Genomic DNA, 12,500 nt, shown 5'->3' with positions numbered 1-12,500 from the left:
CCGCTTCTGGTGGTGCCCCACCCTTCACGCGGCGCCGCGGCGGCCGGGAGCCCCGTGGCCGCAGCCGGGCTAGAGGGCGGCCCTGCACATTGTGATACTCACGCTGCGTCCTCCTCTTCAGCCGCAGGAACCGCACTTCGCACCGCCGACGCGGCTCAGAGTCGCGTGTGCGGACGTCAAGAACAGTTTTAATCTTTAGGATACATTCAACAGTGACTTAATATACTTCATTATTAACACGATAGATTCAAAGCTCTTATTTCACCAAATATTTTTCATCGTCATTTCTCTTTTGAAAAAAAAAGCCGCTTGGAAACATTGTTCACTTCTTAAATATTTCTGTGATGTGTAGCGAACAACTGCATGCTTCCTACCACCTTAAGGCAAGGTACGCTCCACACGAACAGTGTACCTTGGAAGAAGAATTAATATTTAAGTGATAATGAGCCTTATATATAGATAGTATCTTGATCAGGGTTAATCGAATTTATCTGTTTTATCTTCGACAAATATCTTATTTTTAAGTTCCAGTGACTAGTATTGCTGGATCTAGTGATTAAAGAGTCCGCTGGGGCGGCATAGGCCTATCGTTACAAATGTAAGAACGCTTTGACAATTCGTAATGTACTCGTATGACAACTGTCTCGTTTTGATAAGCATTGAAAACGATGAATGATGAGAGTCTCAAAATTATTATTGTTTAAGTAATAACGGCAAATGTGTATTTGTTTTATGCGAGCGTTTGGCAAATGCAGGTATAAGAAATCGTTTAATTTTTGGCCGTGTAATCCGAAAGGTCAAATCTTGGATCAGGTATTTCGATTTATGTTTTGTGAACATACTTATAAATACTTATAAACTTTAGATACTTATAAAGGTAGGGACAGGCAGATCTCGTTCTTGAACTTGAAATATAGACTGCTCATCACAGGCAATGTGTTCAACAATAGGTTCATGTCCAGTGTTAATTGATTCTCTATGAATAAAATTGTTTAATCTGCAACTGAAAAAAATGTATTCCAAATGAAACGCACTTATCAAAATATATGGTTCAGTGTGTTTATATTCGGTTTCAAATATTGTTTCACGTATATTTCTCCAAAATGGAACCCAATTTCGGTTTGGATTCACGAATGAGAGAAAAAAAAACGGATTTTCTTTTATAATTGAAAGTAATTATCGGTGAATTAATGAGAGCGCATTAAACACACCCAAAAAAATCAATTCGGCCTGCGGAAGTTTGTGTCTGTTAGGAGCTTATATATAAAAAAGAGCACAATTTAGTTTTTTCTAGTGCATCGTGTTGAAAGAAAATGTTGAAAATTCAACCTCAATCAAAAGTTCTTTGCAATGTCCTCTCTCTCCCTCGTTTCCCCAACAAGACATAGTTTTAGTTTTAAAGGTTGTCAGTCCACTTGATAAAAGAAGAAGAAGAATAAAGAAAAAAAAAACATATGGATTGTTTCTTTCGTTTCGATTCTAAAATAAAATTAGATGACGATGTAGATTCCAACCTCACGATAGGTTTAGATCTCTAGAATTTTGAATGGCCACGTCTTTTCAAAAACTCTGGATGTGATTATGTCTTCCGGAGCTGTAGATAACAGTATATTTTCAGGAACTCAGACCGCCTTATTTCAGTCTAGACTTCAAATGAGGGTAGAAAGACACATGTAATTTCTTTTTTTTTTCTTTCTTTTTTTTCTTTTTTTTTAACAAGAATTGCTCGACCAACTTGGCATCTCTCAGAGAAATGCACCTGGCGTCGTGTCTCCCTCTTAGCACTTTCATAGAACTCGAGTCTTCCGTTTCCTGTCGAGGCAGGTGTCCTCTGCCTCCGAGGATCTTCCTGTGCGGATGGCCTTGCTTGACCCGGGATCACGTGGCGCGCTTGTCCCCTTCCCTCGCCTCGCGGTGCGGACACATGTTCCTTGCGAGACGCGGTGACTATGTATCCGAAGGCGATGGCTGTTCCATCCAGGGTACTAAGTGTCCCGCGTCCGAGGGAGGGTGCGTTCTCCTGTGGTCGGGGTGCGAGTCGCCCATCTCGGAGGTCCTTGGAGGAACACCTCCTCTCCTTCCCGGCGGTCTTGTTCTCCTTCGCGTTTCGAAGGAGGAGTCAGTCGCTCTTGGGGGGGATGGAGGAGGTCTTATCCCACCGGAATTGTAGAATTTAAACGCCCGTTGTACCAAATTAGGTCATCATTCATCCTTTTTTCCCCCCGTCGAAAACTGATCTCCAGGTCTTACACATTCACAGGCCGGGGGATCTCCACAAGGAATTGCTCTCCGAGAGTTCGACGCAGATAACAAACCCAGTAGATAATTGTCTGTAAACTGGTGATGTTAGAAAAAAAAAGGTGTTATTTCACTGCTTTTTATACTGATGATTACGCTGTGCATTGTGGATTTTGATTGTTTAGATATAGCTGACAACCTGCCAACGCCTGATAACAGATACCGTAGTCACGCACTCACACTGTCAACAAGCCAGAACTGGTATGATACAGACACAGTTTAAACAAACAAACAAAAAACAAAAAATCAGTGTTAAAATTCGCCAATTCCGTCATATTCCGTAAGAATCAACGACGGAATAAAACCAAAAAAAAATCTACACACACAAAGAAAGAAAAGGAAAGAAGAAAAAAAAAGTCGAAGTGAAGGATATTTTCGATTTAGGAAACAAAAAGCAAGAGGACGCACGCGTGTGACCTCCGACGACCCTCGAGGCGTCCGTCAGACAGTGAGAACAGTGACGCAACTGCACCACAATCTTTTTGATACTTTCTTTATCACTGCAACTATATATATGTACATGCAGGGAAGCTTTGTATTTCGAGAAAGCATAGTACAATTTTGTGTTTTTAGGAAAGCTACCAAAAGAGATGTTTCATTTCTGCCGTAGATAGAAGAGAAACAAAGAGATGATAATATTAATGCTAATATTAATGAAGGTAAACAGTAATGGTAAAAGTTATCCATTTTCTTTCTGTAAAAAAACATTTGCATGTCTCACCATACTCGAAGTAGCATCTGCGTACATTAGAGATGGTTTATTTTACTTGTGAATTTATTCTGGACTTTGATGACAGATGATGTATGATAGACAGATATTATAAACTATCTTGATGAAAGGATGGAGTCATGATGTCACACTTGGCGTGGATGGACTTTTTTTAATAGGATGATATGTATATTCCTTGTGATATTTCATACTAGGAGGAAATCACAGAACATATTTCAATCCATCAGTTGGTTCATCTTTTCTCTCTCTCTTTTTTTCCGATTAACAATTTTGGAGGCTTTTCACACTCAATGACGTAATCCCACAGAGTGAATCAGATGCATATATCTCCACTGTAGCGATAGTTACTACTGATAATCTTGACACTTAACCACAATATCTCACTTCATTTTAGACATCAGAATTTGCCTTTCTTCTTCCTCTTCTTCTTCTTCTTCTTCTTCCTCTTCCTCTTCCTCTTCTTCTTTTTCTTCTTCTTCTTCTGCTTCTTCTTCCTTTTCTTCTTTTTCTTCTTTTTCTTCTTTTTCTTCTTTTTCTTTAAGGGCATATACTATGACTTTAAGGATGTACACTATATTTCGCAGTTGCAGAAATTGTATATTTTCTATATAACTCTTTACAAAGAGAAAAATCACCAAAAGAAATTCTCCTTTTTCCAATTTGATTCTTTATAATCATCTGCATTACCTAAAAGGAGTGAAATCTTGGCACCAAAACCAAAATCGAATCAAATGAGACCTACTTGTGCTTCAAAAAGTAACCAAAAAAAAACAGACTAGCCCTTAATCTGATCGAATCTCGTGAGCTTTCAGTTCGTCCTGGTATTTCCCTACATTGCCTCATACTTCTGATGCTTATTCTCGTCCTTTCTCTTGTTCCTCTTCTTCTGTCTCCTCCTTCTTTGCTTTATTGTCTCTTCTTTCATCTTAAAGTGCATTCTTCTATGTAGCCCGACACCTATCTCTCTCTTATTTTGTCTCTCTCTCACTCTCTGTCACTCTCTCTAAATATATATATATACATATATATATATATATATATATATATATATATATATATACATATATATATATATATATATATATATATATATATAACGAATATATATAATATATATATATATATATATATATATATATATGTATATATATATATATATATATATATATATATATATATATATATATATATCCTTTATTAATTTTTTCTTCCTCACACCTTATAGTCATCAGTACCTTCAAGAGCAACACATCTCAGTCTACGATTCAATTTCCAGCACCGATTTCAATTCAGTCATTCTATTTCAGCATAAACTTTTTTTCAAAATAGTTTCAAAAACACTTACACTTCAGAAGAAAAAAAAATACATGATGAGTAAAACAGAAAAAAGATAAAGAAGTGTGTGTGTATATATATAACCATTACTCATTTTCATATGTATAAAGTCACAATCAGATACTATCCGTGATGCATCTGAGGTTTCGATTTCTCATAAAGTTTTGACAAAATGAAAACCAAAAAAAAAAAAAAAAAAAAAACGAGGGTTGCTTAGCAGATTTATAATAGTGTAGATAACAAATCACTTTCAAACAGGAAGGAAACTTAGAGGAAAAAGGAAAAAAAATGGTTAGATTCTTTTTCGATTTTCAGATGGACTTAGATGTCTGTCGATTAAATGCTAGTGAATATTCTAGACATGTTGGAGGGGCCTGAGCGCTCCGGAGTGGCTATACAGATAGTTAATAAAAAGCAAAGGATGTAAAACTGGTATGTCTTATTTCTTCCTTCTGTATGTACGTATGTGTGTGACAGACAGACAGAATACTTGTGTGTGTGGAAGAGTGATTACGTGTATGCATACTTGCTTGTGTATGCGATGCTTTGATTGCATTAATAGCTTCGTGTTTCCGAATATGTGAGTGTCTGTGCGTCTGAACAGCAAATACATCTTGCATCCCAGCAGCATCCCGCATTGCAGAAATGTGCAGGAGGAAGACAGGAGGAAATCACAGCCAAGCGAGGTAAAAGACGGGATCCGACAAATCCCGGGATAATTTACCTCCCGCGACAGAAGAGTGCTGGATGAAGCGACGTGCAGCCTCCCTTATCCGGGCTGATCGTCTAATAGGATTCAGCATCTCTGGCCGGAGGGAAGTAAACATTGCGGAGGCCTTGGTGGCACGACGACTTCTGCTGCTTTTGTTTTTGTTTTTTCTTTATCTCTTTCTCACTTTTCTCTCTCTCTCTCTCTCTCTCTCTATCTATCTCTCTCTCTCTCTCTCGCTCGCTCTCTCTCTCTCTCTCTCTCTATCTATCTATCTATCTATCTATCTATCTATCTATCTCTCTCTCTCTCTCTCTCTCTCTCTCTATATATATATATATATATATATATATATATATATATATATATATATATATATATATATATATATACATATATGTCTATCTATCTATTTATCTGTTTATCTATCTACCTATCTCTATCTATCTCTATCTCGCTCTTTCTCTACAATTCTCTTTCGCTTTTCGTTAAAATGAGAGAAGCAAACAGATAAGTATTTAAAAAAAAATAGATACGAATGAAAAAGAGATCAGTAGATTGACTGAGAGATGGAGAGGGAAAAAAAAGAAAAAAAAAAAACAGGCACATGAAGAAGCATACAAAGAAAAAAAAGAGAAAGAAAAAATCAGAAAAAAAAATCAGGGATTTTACCACTGCCGAAAAAAATGAGAGAGATTGTACTTTAACCCAGGAAGACGCCTACCCTCCTGTAGCCTCAATCTCAGAAGGAAAACAAATTAATTACGAAAGACCAGCCTTTAAACCTGCTAATTGCCTTACCCCCCTCCCCTCCCCCTGGTTTTTGATGGGGGGGAGGGGGGGTTACTGTTGTTATTCTCTCAGGGGGGAAACTATTAAAAATATATATAGTATGGAATGAACACGAAATGGATTCATGAGGAAAATTGCAATAGGGATTATTATGATGCTGTGAATGATTGTGCTGAAGCAAAATGAAATAAATGTAATATTTAGAATCATAATAAGAAATAGAATGGAAATGAAGGTGACAACAATGTGATAACAATGGTAACAATTATAAGAGCATTAACAATAATCATTATAATAATAAGGAAAATCCGATGAAAAAAAGAATGATGATAATTGTGAGAATCTTAATGACACTAATTGATAATTATAAATCATTAATGATCATACGGGGATAACAATAAAAAGATAACAATATCTATAATAATAATCGTAACAGTACTAGTGATGATAATAATAATGTCAGTGATTACGGCAAAAGTGAAAATTATGTTAATGATTATAATGATGCTCATAGATGGATAAAGATGATGATGATAGTGACCCTGACAATTGTAATGATAATAAGTGAGATTGGTGAAGATGATGATAATTATGGAAATAATGATAATAAGAACATAAATAATGATAACGGTTATGATAATGATAATATTATAATCATTCATATTGATAACAATGATAATGACATGATCATGGTAATCATTATATCAATATTAGCAATAACCTATTCGTAAACTTTATCCCCCTTTCCTCTACCGTAACTCCCTCACCTGTTTCTCACAGATTTCCTCTCCCACTCCTTATCCCATCTCCCTTATTCACCTTCCCCCTAACCCTCTTCCATTCTCTCTCCTTCCCCCTCTCCCATTCCCATCCGATTCCCGCTCCTATTTCCTCCCTTTCCCCCCTCTCCCGTTCCTTTCCCCTTCCCCTCTCCCTCTCTTCCCCTTCCGCTCTCCTATTCCGTCCACCTTTCCTTCTACCATTCCCTCTCCTTCTCTTTATCGCCCACTCTCTCCCCTTTCCCCTTTCCCTCTCCTTCTCCCCCACCCTGTTCCCCTCTCCCCCATCTTCCCTTCTCCCCCTCCATCTTTCCCTCTCCTCCATCCTCCCTACCCCCTGCTTATCCCCCTTTCCCCTTCTCCCGCTCCCTCTTCCCCTCTCCTCCATCCTCCCCACCCCCTGCTTATCCCCCTTCTCCATCCTCCCCATCTTCCCCTCCCCCTCCTTCTCCCCTTCCCTTTTCCCCTCCCCCTCCTTCTCCCCTTCCCTTTTCCCCTCTCCTCCATCCTCCCCACCCCCTGCTTATCCCCCTTCCCCCCTCCCTCTTCCCCTCTCCTCCATCCTCCCCACCCCCTGCTTATCCCCCTCCCCCCTTCTCCCCCTCCCTCTTCCCCTCTCCTCCATCCTCCCTCCCCCCTGCTTATCCCCCTTCTCCATCCTCCCCATCTTCCCCTCCCCCTCCTTCTCCCCTTCCCTCTTCCCCTCTCTTCCATCCTCCCCACCCCCTGCTTATCCCCCTCCCCCCTAAGCCCACAGCCCCCACCCTCACCATGTCAGAGCAGATGTACACGCGCCGTCAGACCAACATACACGCAGGGAAGCGAAAGGGTTATTTCAACTTTAGTCTGTTTTGTTTGTTTGTTTGTTTGTTTGTTTCGCTTTTTGTTGTTGTTGTTGTTGTTTTGAAGTTTGTGTTATATTTATAGCGATGACTAATTGTATCGGGGTTTGATTGTCGTTGGATGTTTTTTCTGATTTTATTTATTTTTTTTTTTTATGTGTCTTTTCATTCTTTTTTTTTCAGCCTATTTTGAACATTATATTACATATTGAACAAGTCATACCGATCTCATGTCCGTTGGTCATGATAACAAATTAAAGATAAAAGAAATATTGAGTTCCTCGCACCTTAGTTTCCCCTGCATAAAAAAAGGTCAGGCAGTTCTTTTCGACAGGGCGGGTTTAGGCAGCGTGTGTTGACCAGCAGGTGCCAGTGGGAGGGGGGGGGATAAGGGGGGAGCCGAAATTTGTTGGCATGACCTAGTGGCAGGTGCGTGAATGGGGATAGTGAGACGGAGAGAAGGGAAAAGGGGATGAAGAGGGAGTGAGAGAGAGAAAGAGGGGGGGGGGGGAGAGAAAGAGAGAGAGAGAGAGAGAGAGAGAGAGGGAGAGGGAGTGGGAGAGAGAGAAAAAAGGGAGATAGGCAGCTGGAGAGAGGGAGGGAGAGAGAGAGAGAGAGAGAGAGAGAGAGAGAGAGAGAGAGAGAGAGAGAGGGAGAGAGAGAGAGAAAGAGGGAAAGAAAGGGAGAGAGAGACAGCAAGAGAGAGAGAGAGAGAGATGAGAACAGAGACTGAGAGACGGTGACAGAGAGAGACAGAGAGACAGAGATAGACCGAGAGACAACCAGACAGAGCCAGAGAGACAGCGGTAAAGAGAGAGACAGAGACAGAGATCGAAACGCAGACAGAGATACAGGCGATCCGAAAAAAAGCCATCTACTCGCGGTTAGGAGAGAGTAAATAGAGAGTGAGAACCCGATGGAACAGCTGCGTGGCAATTAGGTTCACTGACCAACAGACAATAGAGAGATCAGACTGATAGAAAGATCAAGCCGATAGATTGAAAGATCGAACTCAAAAAGAACTATGCGCCGTGGTGTTCATAAAAAAGAAAAAAAAAAATACACACAGACAAACGCAGAGACACAAACACACCGGGATACACTTACGCAGACACGCTGAGGAGACAGAGAGAGCCCAGAAATCACAGGGTCAGAGTTCCAACACGTCAAGAATGGGTATTAATCAATTCCCCGCTCCCCCCCTCCCCCCCACACCCTTTCCTTTACCCCTTCTTTCCCCTATCCCCCCCCCTCCCTACCTCCCTCCCTCCCTCCCTAAACTCCCGGACTAGCGATCAAGAAAGATTTAAACTCGCATAGTTTCACAGTTCACTCCGGGAGCGCCGTCCTGCGACCGCCACTGCTACTGGATCGAAGCCCGTTTGGCTGATGGCCAGGCCGCTGCCAGGCTTTATTCTGCCGTGTTGTGTTGCCAGGTTCTAGCAATCCGTGTTGTGTTGTCGCGATGCTCTACCCTGTCCTTTGTTAGGGCGAGGGGCGTGTGGTCGCTCGGCTCCCATAGTTTAAGCTTGTTATGTTAGGGACCTTGTTGTAGATTGGTGTTGCTTCGTTGGTCGGTTGTATTAAATTGTTATCATGTCATCATTTCAATCTATTAAGTTGTGTTATTAGGCTATTTGCATTCTGGTAATCGTCGCCGTGTTAAGAATTATCCTGCTTTATTTTTCGAATTTTGTATGTTATCTATTTATTCCTTTACCCTGCTTTTTATTATTTGAATCACCATATGATTTGAATCACGTGTACTACAAGAGGTAACATTTATCATTTATCATTACAATGCAAAAGATCACAGTACAGCTTCAACTTTGAAGACCTTGCAATGCAAACTATATTACGAGAATATGAAAATAAAAATAATCACAGGAAAAAATACCTTAACAAATTGACTATATAAAAAAAATTATCTCACAAAAAACATACAAAGATGAACCAGCACAGAACGAAAAAGAGAAACACATCAACAAGACACATAACGCCATTACAACGATAGTATAACCAATAGATATATCAGATGGCTAGGTAGTTAGCTAAGTATGGAGACAGGCACGCAGATGAATCAAGAAAAAGACGCAGATATAGATAAGAACGTAGATAGATATAGATGTATGTTATAACGGTACAAACATAGATATATATATATATAGACATGGATTTAGGTATAAATCTTAAAATAGATATAGATAAACAATAGATGGAAGTAGATGCTGTATTTTTTTTTTTTTTTTTTTTATCATAATATTTTCCAATTCATTTGTGCGCGTGTACGTGTTTGTGTGTGTGTGCGTAGGTGTGTTCGCACATACATATCTACAACTTTCTACAATATATAATACTTCTGCAGTCATAGCTAACACAAGCCAAATGGAGGTACGAACGAGCACAAGCCGTTGAGTGTTGCGCCCCGAAGGTCAGCTCAGAATCCGGCACATGACGAGGATGAAACGGGTCTCCTGCCGCTCGTCTTAGGAGCTAATGACGCAACAGACCGATCCTTGAGACGATTCCACGCAAGTTCTTTTTCTCCTTGACCGCTCTCTTGCGACCTCTTGCTTCTGCAAACTGCTTTCCGCTTTCTCGTGACCGCTCGCCTCGTCAAGCCGCTCGCCTCATGACTATTCCTTGCTAACGCGTCAGTGCATGACTAACCTTCGTTTCAAGTCCCCTGTTCTGACCGTCTTCACCCCCCCCCCTTTGCTTTTGGTTGTGCTCGCTTCAGCTCCCCTTTGCATGACCGCTCTCCCCTCAGCTCCCTTTCCCTTCCCTGACTGCTCTCCCCTCAGCTCCCCTTCCCTTCCCTGATTGCTCTCTCCTCAGCTCCCTTTCCCTTCCCTGACCGCTCTCCCCTCAGGTCCCCTTCCCTTCCATGACTATTCTTTCCTCATCTCCCCCTCCCTCTCCCGAACACTCTCCCCTCATCTCTCTATCCCCTTGCTGACCGCTCTCCCCTCATCTCTCTATCCCCTTGCTGACCGCTCTCCCCTCAGCTCCCCTTCCGTTCCCTGACCTTGCTCTCGTCCACTTTCCTTCCGTGACCGCAGCGTGACCGTCGGAAACCCTTCAGAAACCCCGGCTCGTCCTCCAGATTGTCCGGGAATCCAACGGGGATTTCGAAGGGGCGACAGCGGCGGTTCTGCGGTACAATCTGAGGTCGAGGGGAGTGAGGGAGGAGCGCGAGGAGGGGGAATGAGGAGGAGGAAGAGGAGAGAGAGGGAGGGGGGGAGAGGGAGAGAGAGAGAGAGAGAGAGAGAGAGAGAGAGAGAGAGAGAGAGAGAGAGAGAGAGAGAGAGAGAGAGAGAGAGAGAGAGAGAGAGAGAGAGAGAGAGAGAGAGAGAGAGAGAGAGAGAGACAGTGAGAGAGAGGGGGGGAGTTAGAGTGAGAGAGAGAGAGAGAGAGAGAGACAGAGAGAGACAGAGAGAGACAGAGAGAGAAAGAGAGAGAGAGAGAGAGAGAGAGAGACAGACAGACAGAGACAGAGAGAGATGGTGAGAGGGTAAAGAGGAAGCGAGAAAGAGACACGGGGAGACGAGTGAAAGAGGAATAAAAACAATGAAAAACAAGGACTTCGAGAGAGGGAGAGAAAGGGAGAAGTGAGAGAGAAAGAGAAGGGGGAAGATAGGAAGATGAGATCGAAAAAGGGGAGATGAGAGATTAAAGATTTTTTTTTCTTTTTCTTTTTCTTTTTCTTTTTTAGAACGATTAAATGGGGATTCTAATTTGACCAACTTAAAAGGGAAGAAAAATGTGTTGCTCTTTTGCCTAACGAGAGAGGATAAAGAATCAGCAGCATGTTATCCTTAGAATTAATTAGAATCATTACATAAGCTCTCCAAGATTCGAAGACTATGCAACATTTAAGTTGATAATAACAGGGAGAAACGATGGAAAATAAAAGGGAAAATAAATATTAGCATGATTATGATATGAATTACAGCAGCAGAAGATTGATGATGATGATAATAATGACAAGATGATGATAACATAATTGATATGATATTATATTGATAAAATGATAATGATAATGACAGTGATGATGATAATAGCAATAATGATTATGAGGATAAATATGATAATAATGATGATAAGAAGGATAATTATGATAGTAATGATATAGAGGATAATGATGATAATAACAGTAATAATAACAATATCAATAATGAAAATAATAATACTAATAATGATAGCAGCAACAACAAAAGCTATAATAATCACAATGATAACAAGAGCAATGATAGTGATAATAAGAATGACAATAACACTGATAATGATAATGAAAATAATGATTATGATAATGATAAATGTTATTGTTATTGATATTATTATAGTCAGTATTATTATCATCGTATCCATCATTACTATCATCTCTATCATTATCATCGTTATGATAGTAATAATGATAATGATAGTTACCATTATAAACATCATTAATATTATAATAGTTATTGTTATTATCATCATTATGATTATTACTATTACTGTCAGAACTACTGCCGTTATCATTATTATATGTGGTGTGAAATATTCTGCCCAAGAGATTTCTATTCAGCAAATAAATAGCATTGTCACGTTCTGTCAGGAGGAAAGCAAAAACATTTTGACGTTGTATCTAGCAATACATATTTCATTTCCATTTTTTTCTCGCTCGCTTACTGTCTCTCTTTCGCTCTACCATATGCAATAAAGCTCTCTCTCTCTCTCTCTCTCTCTCTCTCTCTCTCTCTCTCTCTCTCTCTCTCTCTCTCTCTCTCTACATCTCTCTCTCTCTCTCTCTCCTTCTCTCTCTCTCTCTCTCTCTCTCTCTCTCTCTCTCTCTCTCTCTCTCTCTCCTCTCTCTCTCTCTCTCTCTCTCTCTCTCTCTCTCTTCTCTCTCTCTCTCTCTCTCTCTCTCTCTCTCTCACTCTCTCTCTCTCTCTCTCTCTCTCTCTCTCTCTCTCTCTCTCTCTCTCTCTCTCTCTCTCTCTCTCTCTCTCTCTCTCTCTCTCTCTCTCTCTCTC

At 40.5% G+C, this 12,500-nt stretch overlaps 1 protein-coding gene across 1 annotated transcript in view; it reads left to right on the top strand.

The window, feature by feature from the left end:
- Positions 1-4,032, top strand: part of LOC122256212 (trehalose transporter 1-like protein) — a 10,727-nt gene extending 6,695 nt beyond the window's left edge. The window contains exon 2 of the mRNA XM_086539078.1: positions 1-4,032. This exon is cut by the window's left edge and continues 1,513 nt beyond it. The gene's annotated coding sequence lies outside the window, so the exon portion shown is untranslated.
- Positions 4,033-12,500: the final 8,468 nt, after the last annotated feature.

The sequence above is a fragment of the Penaeus japonicus genome, unplaced genomic scaffold (genome assembly GCF_977035675.1).
Source record: "Penaeus japonicus unplaced genomic scaffold, GWHDUDI00000001_assembly GWHDUDI00000008, whole genome shotgun sequence".
Lineage (NCBI taxonomy): Eukaryota > Metazoa > Arthropoda > Malacostraca > Decapoda > Penaeidae > Penaeus > Penaeus japonicus.
This window is presented reverse-complemented; position numbering and strand designations above follow the sequence as displayed.